Genomic DNA, 13,827 nt, shown 5'->3' with positions numbered 1-13,827 from the left:
AGCCTGGCTGAAGACGGTTGAAATGCCAGAAACCGGTCCTAGGAAGCTTGTTTCCGGTCCATGGAAGGCATGTCTTGGCAGTTCGGGCTGGACTGTTCCCATGAGGCACAGGGTCAGACTGATTTGCATATGGCCATGTCTGAACTGGGGTGGCAGAGTGGGCTAAAGAACGGTGATGGATCAAACCCAGATCTGTTGACTTGGTGTGAGTGTTTGATTGGTTCTGATGCTCCGTCCATCACCACCCCCTCTTGTACCGCTTTGTTCGCCATAAGTTGGCAGGGTATGCTCAGACGTGAGTCCCTTGCTCACTTTGCCACTGGATTCAAGCAAGCCTGGCTGAAGACGGCTGAAATGCCAGAAACCGGTCCTAGGAAGCTTGTTTCCGGTCCAGGGAAGGCATGGCTTGGCAGTTTGGGCTGGACTGTTCCCATGAGGCACAGGGGCACACTGATTTGCATATGGCCATGTCTGAACTGGGGTGGAAGAGTGGGCTAAAGAACAGTGATGGATCAAACCCAGATCTGTTGACTGGGTGTGAGTGTTTGATTGGTTCTGATGCTCCGTCCATCACCACCCCCTTTTGTACCGCTTTGTTCGCCATAAGTTGGCAGGGTATGCTCAGACGTGAGTCCCTTGCTCACTTTTCCACTGGATTCAAGCAAGCCTGGCTGAAGACGGCTGAAATGCCAGAAACCAGTCCTAGGAAGCTTGTTTCCTGTCCAGGGAAGGCATGGCTTGGCAGTTCGGCCTGGACTGTTCCCATGAGGCACAGGGTCAGACTGATTTGCATATGGCCATGTCTGAACTGGGGTGGCAGAGTTGGCTAAAGAACGGTGATGGATCAAACCCAGATCTGTTGACTGGGTGTGAGTGTTTGATTGGTTCTGATGCTCCGTCCATCACCACCCCCTTTTGTACCGCTTTGTTCGCCATAAGTTGGCAGGATATGCTCACACGTGAGTCCCTTGCTCACTTTGCCACTGGATTCAAGCAAGCCTGGCTGAAGATGGCTGAAATGCCAGAAACCGGTCCTAGGAAGCTTGTTTCCGGTCCAGGGAAGGCATGGCTTGGCAGTTTGGGCTGGACTGTTCCCATGAGGCACAGGGTCAGACTGATTTGCATATGGCCATGTCTGAACTGGGGTGGCAGAGTGGGCTAAAGAACGGTGATGGATCAAACCCAGATCTGTTGACTGGGTGTGAGTGTTTGATTGGTTCTGATGCTCCGTCCATCACCACCCCCTTTTGTACCGCTTTGTTCGCCATAAGTTGGCAGGGTATGCTCAGACGTGAGTCCCTTGCTCACTTTGCCACTGGATTCAAGCAAGCCTGGCTGAAGATGGCTGAAATGCCAGAAACCGGACCTAGGAAGCTTGTTTCTGGTCCAGGGAAGGCATGGCTTGGCAGTTCGGGCTGGACTGTTCCCATGAGGCACAGGGTCAGACTGATTTGCATATGGCCATGTCTGAACTGGGGTGGCAGAGTGGGCTAAAGAACGGTGATGGATCAAACCCAGATCGTTTGACTGGGTGTGAGTGTTTGATTGGTTCTGATGCTCCATCCATCACCACCCCGTTTTGTACCGCTTTGTTCGCCATAAGTTGGCAGGGTATGCTCAGACGTGAGTCCCTTGCTCACTTTGCCACTGGATTCAAGCAAGCCTGGCTGAAGACGGTTGAAATGCCAGAAACCGGTCCTAGGAAGCTTGTTTCCGGTCCAGGGAAGGCATGGCTTGGCAGTTCGGGCTGGGCTGTTCCCATGAGGCACAGGGTCAGACTGATTTGCATATGGCCATGTCTGAACTGGGGTGGCAGAGTGAGCTAGAGAACGGTGATGGATCAAACACAGATCTGTTGACTGGGTGTGAGTGTTTGATTGGTTCTGATGCTCCGTCCATCACCACCCCCTTTTGTACCGCTTTGTTCTCCATAGGTTAGCAGGGTATGCTCAGACGTGAGTCCCTTGCTCACTTTGCCACTGGATTCAAGCAAGCCTGGCTGAAGATGGCTGAAATGTCAGAAACCGGTCCTAGGAAGCTTGTTTCCGGTCCAGGGAAGGCATGGCTTGGCAGTTTGGGCTGGACTGTTCCCATGAGGCACAGGGGCACACTGATTTGCATATGGCCATGTCTGAACTGGGGTGGAAGAGTGGGCTAAAGAACAGTGATGGATCAAACCCAGATCTGTTGACTGGGTGTGAGTGTTTGATTGGTTCTGATGCTCCGTCCATCACCACCCCCTTTTGTACCGCTTTGTTCGCCATAAGTTGGCAGGGTATGCTCAGACGTGAGTCCCTTGCTCACTTTGCCACTGGATTCAAGCAAGCCTGGCTGAAGACGGCTGAAATGCCAGAAACCAGTCCTAGGAAGCTTGTTTCCTGTCCAGGGAAGGCATGGGTTGGCAGTTCAGGCTGGACTGTTCCCATGAGGCACAGGGTCAGACTGATTTGCTTATGGCCATGTCTGAACTGGGGTGGCAGAGTGAGCTAAAGAACGGTGATGGATCAAACACAGATCTGTTGACTGGGTGTGAGTGTTTGATTGGTTCTGATGCTCCATCCATCACACCCCCTTTTGTACCGCTTTGTTCTCCATAAGTTGGCAGGGTATGCTCAGACGTGAGTCCCTTGCTCACTTTGCCACTGGATTCAAGCAAGCCTGGCTGAAGACGGCTGAAATGCCAGAAACCGGTCCTAGGAAGCTTGTTTCCGGTCCAGGGAAGGCATGGCTTGGCAGTTCGGGCTGGACTGTTCCCATGAGGCACAGGGGCACACTGATTTGCATATGGCCATGTCTGAACTGGGGTGGCAGAGTGGGCTAAAGAACAGTGATGGATCAAACCCAGATCTGTTGACTGGGTGTGAGTGTTTGATTGGTTCTGATGCTCCGTTCATCACCACCCCCTTTTGTACCGCTTTGTTCGCCATAAGTTGGCAGGGTATGCTCAGACGTGAGTCTCTTGCTCACTTTGCCACTGGATTCAAGCAAGCCTGGCTGAAGACGGCTGAAATGCCAGAAACCAGTCCTAGGAAGCTTGTTTCCTGTCCAGGGAAGGCATGGCTTGGCAGTTCGGCCTGGACTGTTCCCATGAGGCACAGGGTCAGACTGATTTGCATATGGCCATGTCTGAACTGGGGTGGCAGAGTGGGCTAAAGAACTGTGATGGATCAAACCCAGATCTGTTGACTTGGTGTGAGTGTTTGATTGGTTCTGATGCTCCGTCCATCACCACCCCCTCTTGTACCGCTTTGTTCGCCATAAGTTGGCAGGGTATGCTCAGACGTGAGTCCCTTGCTCACTTTGCCACTGGATTCAAGCAAGCCTGGCTGAAGACGGCTGAAATGCCAGAAACCGGTCCTAGGAAGCTTGTTTCCGGTCCAGGGAAGGCATGGCTTGGCAGTTCGGGCTGGGCTGTTCCCATGAGGCACAGGGTCAGACTAATTTGCATATGGCCATGTCTGAACTGGGGTGGCAGAGTGAGCTAAAGAACGGTGATGGATCAAACACAGATCTGTTGACTGGGTGTGAGTGTTTGATTGGTTCTGATGCTCCGTCCATCACCACCCCCTTTTGTACCGCTTTGTTCTCCATAAGTTAGCAGGGTATGCTCAGACGTGAGTCCCTTGCTCACTTTGCCACAGGATTCAAGCAAGCCTGGCTGAAGATGGCTGAAATGTCAGAAACCGGTCCTAGGAAGCTTGTTTCCGGTCCAGGGAAGGCATGGCTTGGCAGTTTGGGCTGGACTGTTCCCATGAGGCACAGGGGCACACTGATTTGCATATGGCCATGTCTGAACTGGGGTGGAAGAGTGGGCTAAAGAACAGTGATGGATCAAACCCAGATCTGTTGACTGGGTGTGAGTGTTTGATTGGTTCTGATGCTCCGTCCATCACCACCCCCTTTTGTACCGCTTTGTTCGCCATAAGTTGGCAGGGTATGCTCAGACGTGAGTCCCTTGCTCACTTTGCCACTGGATTCAAGCAAGCCTGGCTGAAGACGGCTGAAATGCCAGAAACCAGTCCTAGGAAGCTTGTTTCCTGTCCAGGGAAGGCATGGCTTGGCAGTTCGGCCTGGCTGAAGACAGTTGAAATGCCAGAAACCGGTCCTAGGAAGCTTGTTTCCGGTCCATGGAAGGCATGTCTTGGCAGTTCGGGCTGGACTGTTCCCATGAGGCACAGGGTCAGACTGATTTGCATATGGCCATGTCTGAACTGGGGTGGCAGAGTGGGCTAAAGAACGGTGATGGATCAAACCCAGATCTGTTGACTTGGTGTGAGTGTTTGATTGGTTCTGATGCTCCGTCCATCACCACCCCCTCTTGTACCGCTTTGTTCGCCATAAGTTGGCAGGGTATGCTCAGACGTGAGTCCCTTGCTCACTTTGCCACTGGATTCAAGCAAACCTGGCTGAAGACGGCTGAAATGCCAGAAACCGGTCCTAGGAATCTTGTTTCCGGTCCAGGGAAGGCATGGCTTGGCAGTTTGGGCTGGACTGTTCCCATGAGGCACAGGGGCACACTGATTTGCATATGGCCATGTCTGAACTGGGGTGGAAGAGTGGGCTAAAGAACAGTGATGGATCAAACCCAGATCTGTTGACTGGGTGTGAGTGTTTGATTGGTTCTGATGCTCCGTCCATCACCTCCCCCTTTTGTACCGCTTTGTTCGCCATAAGTTGGCAGGGTATGCTCAGACGTGAGTCCCTTGCTCACTTTTCCACTGGATTCAAGCAAGCCTGGCTGAAGAAGGCTGAAATGCCAGAAACCAGTCCTAGGAAGCTTGTTTCCTGTCCAGGGAAGGCATGGCTTGGCAGTTCGGCCTGGACTGTTCCCATGAGGCACAGGGTCAGACTGATTTGCATATGGCCATGTCTGAACTGGGGTGGCAGAGTTGGCTAAAGAACGGTGATGGATCAAACCCAGATCTGTTGACTGGGTGTGAGTGTTTGATTGGTTCTGATGCTCCGTCCATCACCACCCCCTTTTGTACCGCTTTGTTCGCCATAAGTTGGCAGGATATGCTCACACGTGAGTCCCTTGCTCACTTTGCCACTGGATTCAAGCAAGCCTGGCTGAAGATGGCTGAAATGCCAGAAACCGATCCTAGGAAGCTTGTTTCCGGTCCAGGGAAGGCATGGCTTGGCAGTTTGGGCTGGACTGTTCCCATGAGGCACAGAGTCAGACTGATTTGCATATGGCCATGCCTGAACTGGGGTGGCAGAGTGGGCTAAAGAACGGTGATGGATCAAACCCAGATCTGTTGACTGGGTGTTAGTGTTTGATTGGTTCTGATGCTCCGTCCATCACCACCCCCTTTTGTACCGCTTTGTTCGCCATAAGTTGGCAGGGTATGCTCAGACGTGAGTCCCTTGCTCACTTTGCCACTGGATTCAAGCAAGCCTGGCTGAAGATGGCTGAAATGCCAGAAACCGGACCTAGGAAGCTTGTTTCTGGTCCAGGGAAGGCATGGCTTGGCAGTTCGGGCTGGACTGTTCCCATGAGGCACAGGGTCAGACTGATTTGCATATGGCCATGTCTGAACTGGGGTGGCAGAGTGAGCTAAAGAACGGTGATGGATCAAACCCAGATCTGTTGACTGGGTGTGAGTGTTTGATTGGTTCTGATGCTCCGTCCATCACCACCCCCTTTTGTACCGCTTTGTTCGCCATAAGTTTGCAGGGTATGCTCAGACGTGAGTCCCTTGCTCAATTTGCCACTGGATTCAAGCAAGCCTGGCTGAAGATGGCTGAAATGCCAGAAACCGGTCCTAGGAAGCTTGTTTCCGGTCCAGGGAAGGCATGCCTTGGCAGTTCGGGCTGGACTGTTCCCATGAGGCACAGGGTCAGACTGATTTGCATATGGCCATGTCTGAACTGGGGTGGCAGAGTGGGCTAAAGAACGGTGATGGATCAAACCCAGATCGTTTGACTGGGTGTGAGTGTTTGATTGGTTCTGATGCTCCATCCATCACCACCCCGTTTTGTACCGCTTTGTTCGCCATAAGTTGGCAGGGTATGCTCAGATGTGAGTCCCTTGCTCACTTTGCCACTGGATTCAAGCAAGCCTGGCTGAAGACGGTTGAAATGCCAGAAACCGGTCCTAGGAAGCTTGTTTCCGGTCCAGGGAAGGCATGGCTTGGCAGTTCGGGCTGGGCTGTTCCCATGAGGCACAGGGTCAGACTGATTTGCATATGGCCATGTCTGAACTGGGGTGGCAGAGTGAGCTAGAGAACGGTGATGAATCAAACACAGATCTGTTGACTGGGTGTGAGTGTTTGATTGGTTCTGATGCTCCGTCCATCACCACCCCCTTTTGTACCGCTTTGTTCTCCATAGGTTAGCAGGGTATGCTCAGACGTGAGACCCTTGCTCACTTTGCCACTGGATTCAAGCAAGCCTGGCTGAAGATGGCTGAAATGTCAGAAACCGGTCCTAGGAAGCTTGTTTCCGGTCCAGGGAAGGCATGGCTTGGCAGTTTGGGCTGGACTGTTCCCATGAGGCACAGGGGCACACTGATTTGCATATGGCCATGTCTGAACTGGGGTGGAAGAGTGGGCTAAAGAACAGTGATGGATCAAACCCAGATCTGTTGACTGGGTGTGAGTGTTTGATTGGTTCTGATGCTCCGTCCATCACCACCCCCTTTTGTACCGCTTTGTTCGCCATAAGTTGGCAGGGTATGCTCAGACGTGAGTCCCTTGCTCACTTTGCCACTGGATTCAAGCAAGCCTGGCTGAAGACGGCTGAAATGCCAGAAACCAGTCCTAGGAAGCTTGTTTCCTGTCCAGGGAAGGCATGGCTTGGCAGTTCGGGCTGGACTGTTCCCATGAGGCACAGGGTCAGACTGATTTGCTTATGGCCATGTCTGAACTGGGGTGGCAGAGTGAGCTAAAGAACGGTGATGGATCAAACACAGATCTGTTGACTGGGTGTGAGTGTTTGATTGGTTCTGATGCTCCATCCATCACACCCCCTTTTGTACCGCTTTGTTCTCCATAAGTTGGCAGGGTATGCTCAGACGTGAGTCCCTTGCTCACTTTGCCACTGGATTCAAGCAAGCCTGGCTGAAGACGGCTGAAATGCCAGAAACCGGTCCTAGGAAGCTTGTTTCCGGTCCAGGGAAGGCATGGCTTGGCAGTTCGGGCTGGACTGTTCCCATGAGGCACAGGGGCATACTGATTTGCATATGGCCATGTCTGAACTGGGGTGGCAGAGTGGGCTAAAGAACAGTGATGGATCAAACCCAGATCTGTTGACTGGGTGTGAGTGTTTGATTGGTTCTGATGCTCCGTTCATCACCACCCCCTTTTGTACCGCTTTGTTCGCCATAAGTTGGCAGGGTATGCTCAGACGTGAGTCCCTTGCTCACTTTGCCACTGGATTCAAGCAAGCCTGGCTGAAGACGGCTGAAATGCCAGAAACCAGTCCTAGGAAGCTTGTTTCCTGTCCAGGGAAGGCATGGCTTGGCAGTTCGGCCTGGACTGTTCCCATGAGGCACAGGGTCAGACTGATTTGCATATGGCCATGTCTGAACTGGGGTGGCAGAGTTGGCTAAAGAACGGTGATGGATCAAACCCAGATCTGTTGACTTGGTGTGAGTGTTTGATTGGTTCTGATGCTCCGTCCATCATAACCCCCTCTTGTACCGCTTTGTTCGCCATAAGTTGGCAGGGTATGCTCAGACGTGAGTCCCTTGCTCACTTTGCCACTGGATTCAAGCAAGCCTGGCTGAAGACGGCTGAAATGCCAGAAACCGGTCCTAGGAAGCTTGTTTCCGGTCCAGGGAAGGCATGGCTTGGCAGTTCGGGCTGGGCTGTTCCCATGAGGCACAGGGTCAGACTGATTTGCATATGGCCATGTCTGAACTGGGGTGGCAGAGTGAGCTAAAGAACGGTGATGGATCAAACACAGATCTGTTGACTGGGTGTGAGTGTTTGATTGGTTCTGATGCTCCGTCCATCACCACCCCCTTTTGTACCGCTTTGTTCTCCATAAGTTAGCAGGGTATGCTCAGACGTGAGTCCCTTGCTCACTTTGCCACTGGATTCAAGCAAGCCTGGCTGAAGATGGCTGAAATGTCAGAAACCGGTCCTAGGAAGCTTGTTTCCGGTCCAGGGAAGGCATGGCTTGGCAGTTTGGGCTGGACTGTTCCCATGAGGCACAGGGGCACACTGATTTGCATATGGCCATGTCTGAACTGGGGTGGAAGAGTGGGCTAAAGAACAGTGATGGATCAAACCCAGATCTGTTGACTGGGTGTGAGTGTTTGATTGGTTCTGATGCTCCGTCCATCACCACCCCCTTTTGTACCGCTTTGTTCGCCATAAGTTGGCAGGGTATGCTCAGACGTGAGTCCCTTGCTCACTTTGCCACTGGATTCAAGCAAGCCTGGCTGAAGACGGCTGAAATGCCAGAAACCAGTCCTAGGAAGCTTGTTTCCTGTCCAGGGAAGGCATGGCTTGGCAGTTCGGCCTGGACTGTTCCCATGAGGCACAGGGTCAGACTGATTTGCATATGGCCATGTCTGAACTGGGGTGGCAGAGTTGGCTAAAGAACGGTGATGGATCAAACCCAGATCTGTTGACTGGGTGTGAGTGTTTGATTGGTTCTGATGCTCCGTCCATCACCACCCCCTTTTGTACCGCTTTGTTCGCCATAAGTTGGCAGGATATGCTCACACGTGAGTCCCTTGCTCACTTTGCCACTGGATTCAAGCAAGCCTGGCTGAAGATGGCTGAAATGCCAGAAACCGGTCCTAGGAAGCTTGTTTCCGGTCCAGGGAAGGCATGGCTTGGCAGTTTGGGCTGGACTGTTCCCATGAGGCACAGGGTCAGACTGATTTGCATATGGCCATGTCTGAACTGGGGTGGCAGAGTGGGCTAAAGAACGGTGATGGATCAAACCCAGATCTGTTGACTGGGTGTGAGTGTTTGATTGGTTCTGATGCTCCGTCCATCACCACCCCCTTTTGTACCGCTTTGTTCGCCATAAGTTGGCAGGGTATGCTCAGACGTGAGTCCCTTGCTCACTTTGCCACTGGATTCAAGCAAGCCTGGCTGAAGATGGCTGAAATGCCAGAAACCGGACCTAGGAAGCTTGTTTCTGGTCCATGGAAGGCATGGCTTGGCAGTTCGGGCTGGACTGTTCCCATGAGGCACAGGGTCAGACTGATTTGCATATGGCCATGTCTGAACTGGGGTGGCAGAGTGAGCTAAAGAACGGTGATGGATCAAACCCAGATCTGTTGACTGGGTGTGAGTGTTTGATTGGTTCTGATGCTCCGTCCATCACCACCCCCTTTTGTACCGCTTTGTTCGCCATAAGTTTGCAGGGTATGCTCAGACGTGAGTCCCTTGCTCACTTTGCCACTGGATTCAAGCAAGCCTGGCTGTAGACGGCTGAAATGCCAGAAACCGGTCCTAGGAAGCTTGTTTCCGGTCCAGGGAAGGCATGGCTTGGCAGTTCGGGCTGGACTGTTCCCATGAGGCACAGGGTCAGACTGATTTGCATATGGCCATGTCTGAACTGGGGTGGCAGAGTGGGCTAAAGAACGGTGATGGATCAAACCCAGATCGTTTGACTGGGTGTGAGTGTTTGATTGGTTCTGATGCTCCATCCATCACCACCCCGTTTTGTACCGCTTTGTTCGCCATAAGTTGGCAGGGTATGCTCAGACGTGAGTCCCTTGCTCACTTTGCCACTGGATTCAAGCAAGCCTGGCTGAAGACGGTTGAAATGCCAGAAACCGGTCCTAGGAAGCTTGTTTCCGGTCCAGGGAAGGCATGGTTTGGCAGTTCGGGCTGGGCTGTTCCAATGAGGCACAGGGTCAGACTGATTTGCATATGGCCATGTCTGAACTGGGGTGGCAGAGTGAGCGAAAGAACGGTGATGGATCAAACACAGATCTGTTGACTGGGTGTGAGTGTTTGATTGGTTCTGATGCTCCGTCCATCACCACCCCCTTTTGTACCGCTTTGTTCTCCATAAGTTAGCAGGGTATGCTCAGACGTGAGTCCCTTGCTCACTTTGCCACTGGATTCAAGCAAGCCTGGCTGAAGATGGCTGAAATGTCAGAAACCGGTCCTAGGAAGCTTGTTTCCGGTCCAGGGAAGGCATGGCTTGGCAGTTCGGGCTGGGCTGTTCCCATAAGGCACAGGGTCAGACTGATTTGCATATGGCCATGTCTGAACTGGGGTGGCAGAGTGAGCTAAAGAACGGTGATGGATCAAACCCAGATCTGTTGACTGGGTGTGAGTGTTTGATTGGTTCTGATGCTCCGTCCATCACCACCCCCTTTTGTACCGCTTTGTTCGCCATAAGTTGGCAGGGTATGCTCAGACATGAGTCCCTTGCTCACTTTGCCACTGGATTCAAGCAAGCCTGGCTGAAGACGGCTGAAATGCCAGAAACCGGTCCTAGGAAGCTTGTTTCCGGTCCAGGGAAGGCATGGCTTGGCAGTTTGGGCTGGACTGTTCCCATGAGGCACAGGGTCAGACTGATTTGCATATGGCCATGTCTGAACTGAGGTGGCAGAGTGGGCTAAAGAACGGTGATGGATCAAACCCAGATCTGTTGACTGGGTGTGAGTGTTTGATTGGTTCTGATGCTCCGTCCATCACCACTGCCTTTTGTACCGCTTTGATCACCGGGCTCACACAAATTTTCCACCACCCAGCGTTCCCTCAGGTCTCTCGGTAAAAATGGTGCCTCACTTGTGTGGGAGGCCCAAGTACCCGCGGCAGGCAAGGGCCCAAAACGTAGTGAGGCGACATCAAAATGGCCTATCGCAAAACCACCTGGTTTTGCAAGGGGGGTCACTTGGGTTTTTGGCCCGGTGCTCGGCGGCCATCTAGGGAAACCTACCAAACCCATACATTTCTGAAAACTAGACACCCGGCGGCTTCCAGGGAGATTTGGCTTGCGTGGATCCCCCAATGTTTCCTTACCCAGAATCCCCTGCAAACCTCAATTTTAGCTGAAAAAATCTCTTTTTTCACACATTTTTGTGTGGGAAAGTTGTGGCATCACTGGGCTCACACAAATTTTCCACCACCCAGCATTCCCTCAGGTCTCCCGGTAAAAAGGGTGCCTCACTTGTGTGGTAGGCCCAAGTACCCGTGGCAGGCAAGGGCCCAAAACGTAGTGAGGTGACATCAAAATGGCCTATCACAAATTCACCTGGTTTTGCAAGGGGGTCACTTGGGTTTTTGGCCCGGTGCTCGGCGGCCATCTAAGGAAACCTACCAAACCCATACATTTCTGAAAACTAGACACCCGGCGGCTTTCAGGGAGGTATGGCTTGCGTGGACCCCACAACGTTTCCTTACCCAGAATCCCCTGCAAACCTCAATTTCAGCTGGAAAAATCACTTTTTTCACACATTTTGGTGTGGGAAAGTTGTGGCATCACCGGGCTCACACAAATTTACCACCACCCAGCGTTCCCCCAGGTCTCCCAGTACAAATGGTGCCTCATTTTTGTGGGAGGCCCAAGTACTCGCGGCAGGCAAGGGCCCAAAACGTAGTGAGGCGACATCAAAATGGCCTATCCCAAACCACCTGTTTTTGCAAGGGGGTCACTTGGGTTTTTGGCCCGGTGCTCGGCGGCCATCTAGGGAAACCTACCAAACCCATACATTTCTGAAAACTAGACATCTGGCGGCTTCCAGGGAGGTATGGCTTGCGTGGATCCCCCAACGTTTCCTTACCCAGAATCCCCTGCAAACCTCAATTTTAGCTGAAAAAATCACCTTTTTCACACATTTTGGTGTGGGAAAGTTGTGGCATCACCGGGCTCACACAAATTTACCACCACCCAGTGTTCCCCCAGGTCTCCCGGTAAAAATGGTGCCTCACTTGTGTGGGAGGCCCAAGTACCCGCGGCAGGCAAGGGCCCAACATTTTTTTTGATAGGCAATGTTGATTTCGCCTCACAACGTTTTGAGCCCTTGCCTGCCGCGGGTACTTGGGCCTCCCACTCAAGTGAGGCACCATCTGTCCCCCATGGGACTGTAACTTTTGCAGGGAGGGGGTGGGGGCATGGGCATGTCAGTTTTGGGCAACCCCCAACCTAATTAAAATTTGCCCCAAAATAATCCCTGGCGTCTAGTGGGCTTTTCACACCCCAACAGGGCAGATTGGGGGCTGATGCCCCAATCTGCCCCCGAGGGGAGGTAGAAAATCCACTAGACGCCAGGGAGTTTTTGGGGCAAGTTTTAATTAGGGTGGGGGCTGCCCAAAACGGGCATGCCAATGCCCCCACCCTAATTAAATTTGCCACAAAATAATCCCTATCATCTAGTGGGCTTTTTGCCCCCCTGGCAGGGCAGATTGGGGGCTGATGCCCCCATTTGCCCCCCACGGGAGGCAGAAAGTCCTCTAGATGCCAGGGTGTTTTTGGGGCAAATTTTTATTAGGGTGGGGGCTGCCCAAAACGGGCAGGCCAATGCCCCCACCCTAATTAAAATTTGCCTAAAAAATCCCTGGTGTCTACTGGGCTTTTTGCCCCCCCGGGGGGGCAGATTTGGGGCTAATGTCCCCATCTGCCCCCCAGGGGGGGCAGAAAGGCTGTCACTTTTGCGGAGGGTGGGTGGCGGCATGGGCATGCCCATATTGGGCAGCCCCCACCACAAATAACAAGAAAAAATAAATCCCTGGCGTCTAGTGGGCTTTCTGCCCCCGGGGGGCAGATTAGGGGCTACTGCCCCCAACTGCCCCCCAGGGAGGCAGAAAGACTGTACATTAATGCGGGTGGGGGCATGGACATGCCCTTCATGGGCAGCCCCCACCCTAATAAATTATGTGTGCAAAGTAATTATGCCTGGTGTCTAGCGGGCTTTTTGACCCCCCGGGGGGCAGATTGGGGGCTACTGCCCCATCTGCCCCCCAGGGGGGGGCAAAAAGACTGAATGACACAAAAAATATTTGGGGGGAGCAAAAGCCCTTGCCTAAGGGGCCGCTCCCCCCTCCCTGGTGTCAATTGGGTGGATCCCTGCTTGGGGATCGCCCTCCTTGGGCGATCCCCAAGCAGGGATCCACTGGGGAGGGGTACCATGGCAAAGGGGAGATTCTCCCCTTTCCAATGATACCTCTCCCGTCTTTCTATGTGCCCGTGGGGCTGAGATAGCCCCCTGAGCACATACAAAGTGAAACTGAAATGAGCCTAAAGGCTCATTTCAGTTTCGGTTCCTATGCAATGAAGACAGCGCGACGTGCGCGCTGATCTTCATTGCACAGAAACCAGGGAGGGGGCCTTGGGAGCTGGGGAAGCTCTTCCCCAGCTCCCAAGGTCAAAGGGATTAAATAGAAATCCCTCTGCTGTCTGCAGCAGAGGGATTTCGTGCCCCTGGCCTCATGACGGAATGGTTCTGTCATGAGCACAGGGGCACCGATGCTCATGACGGAACCACTCAGTCATGAGCATCGATGGGGTTAAACACCCTGTGCACACTTGGGATTGCAGTAGTATTTGTAGTGTACGACAGGAATCTATTGATAAATTATGTAGTTTTTTACGAGCATATAGTAAAAAAAGTGTTAAACAAAAGATTAAGGTTGAAAGAAATGCAGAAGAAGTGATAGCTGATGAAGTTCTAGGGAGACGTCCTAAACACCCTGTGTACACTTGGGTTTGCAGTAGTATTTGTAGTGTACAACAGGAATCTATTGATAAATTATGTAGTTTTTTACGAGCATATAGTAAAAAAAGTGTTAAACAAAAGATTAAGGTGTTGTAAGGACTAGACCCTTGCAGAGTGTGAAAAAATACTGGTTTGCAAGGTCATTCTCTGGCTTGTCTTTCTAGGAAAGTTTGTCAAAGTGTTTTTCACCA

This window comes from Triturus cristatus, chromosome 9, assembly GCF_964204655.1.
Source record: "Triturus cristatus chromosome 9, aTriCri1.1, whole genome shotgun sequence".
Taxonomy (NCBI): domain Eukaryota; kingdom Metazoa; phylum Chordata; class Amphibia; order Caudata; family Salamandridae; genus Triturus; species Triturus cristatus.
The sequence above is the reverse complement of the archived record's forward strand: the minus strand, read 5'-3'. Positions refer to the sequence as shown.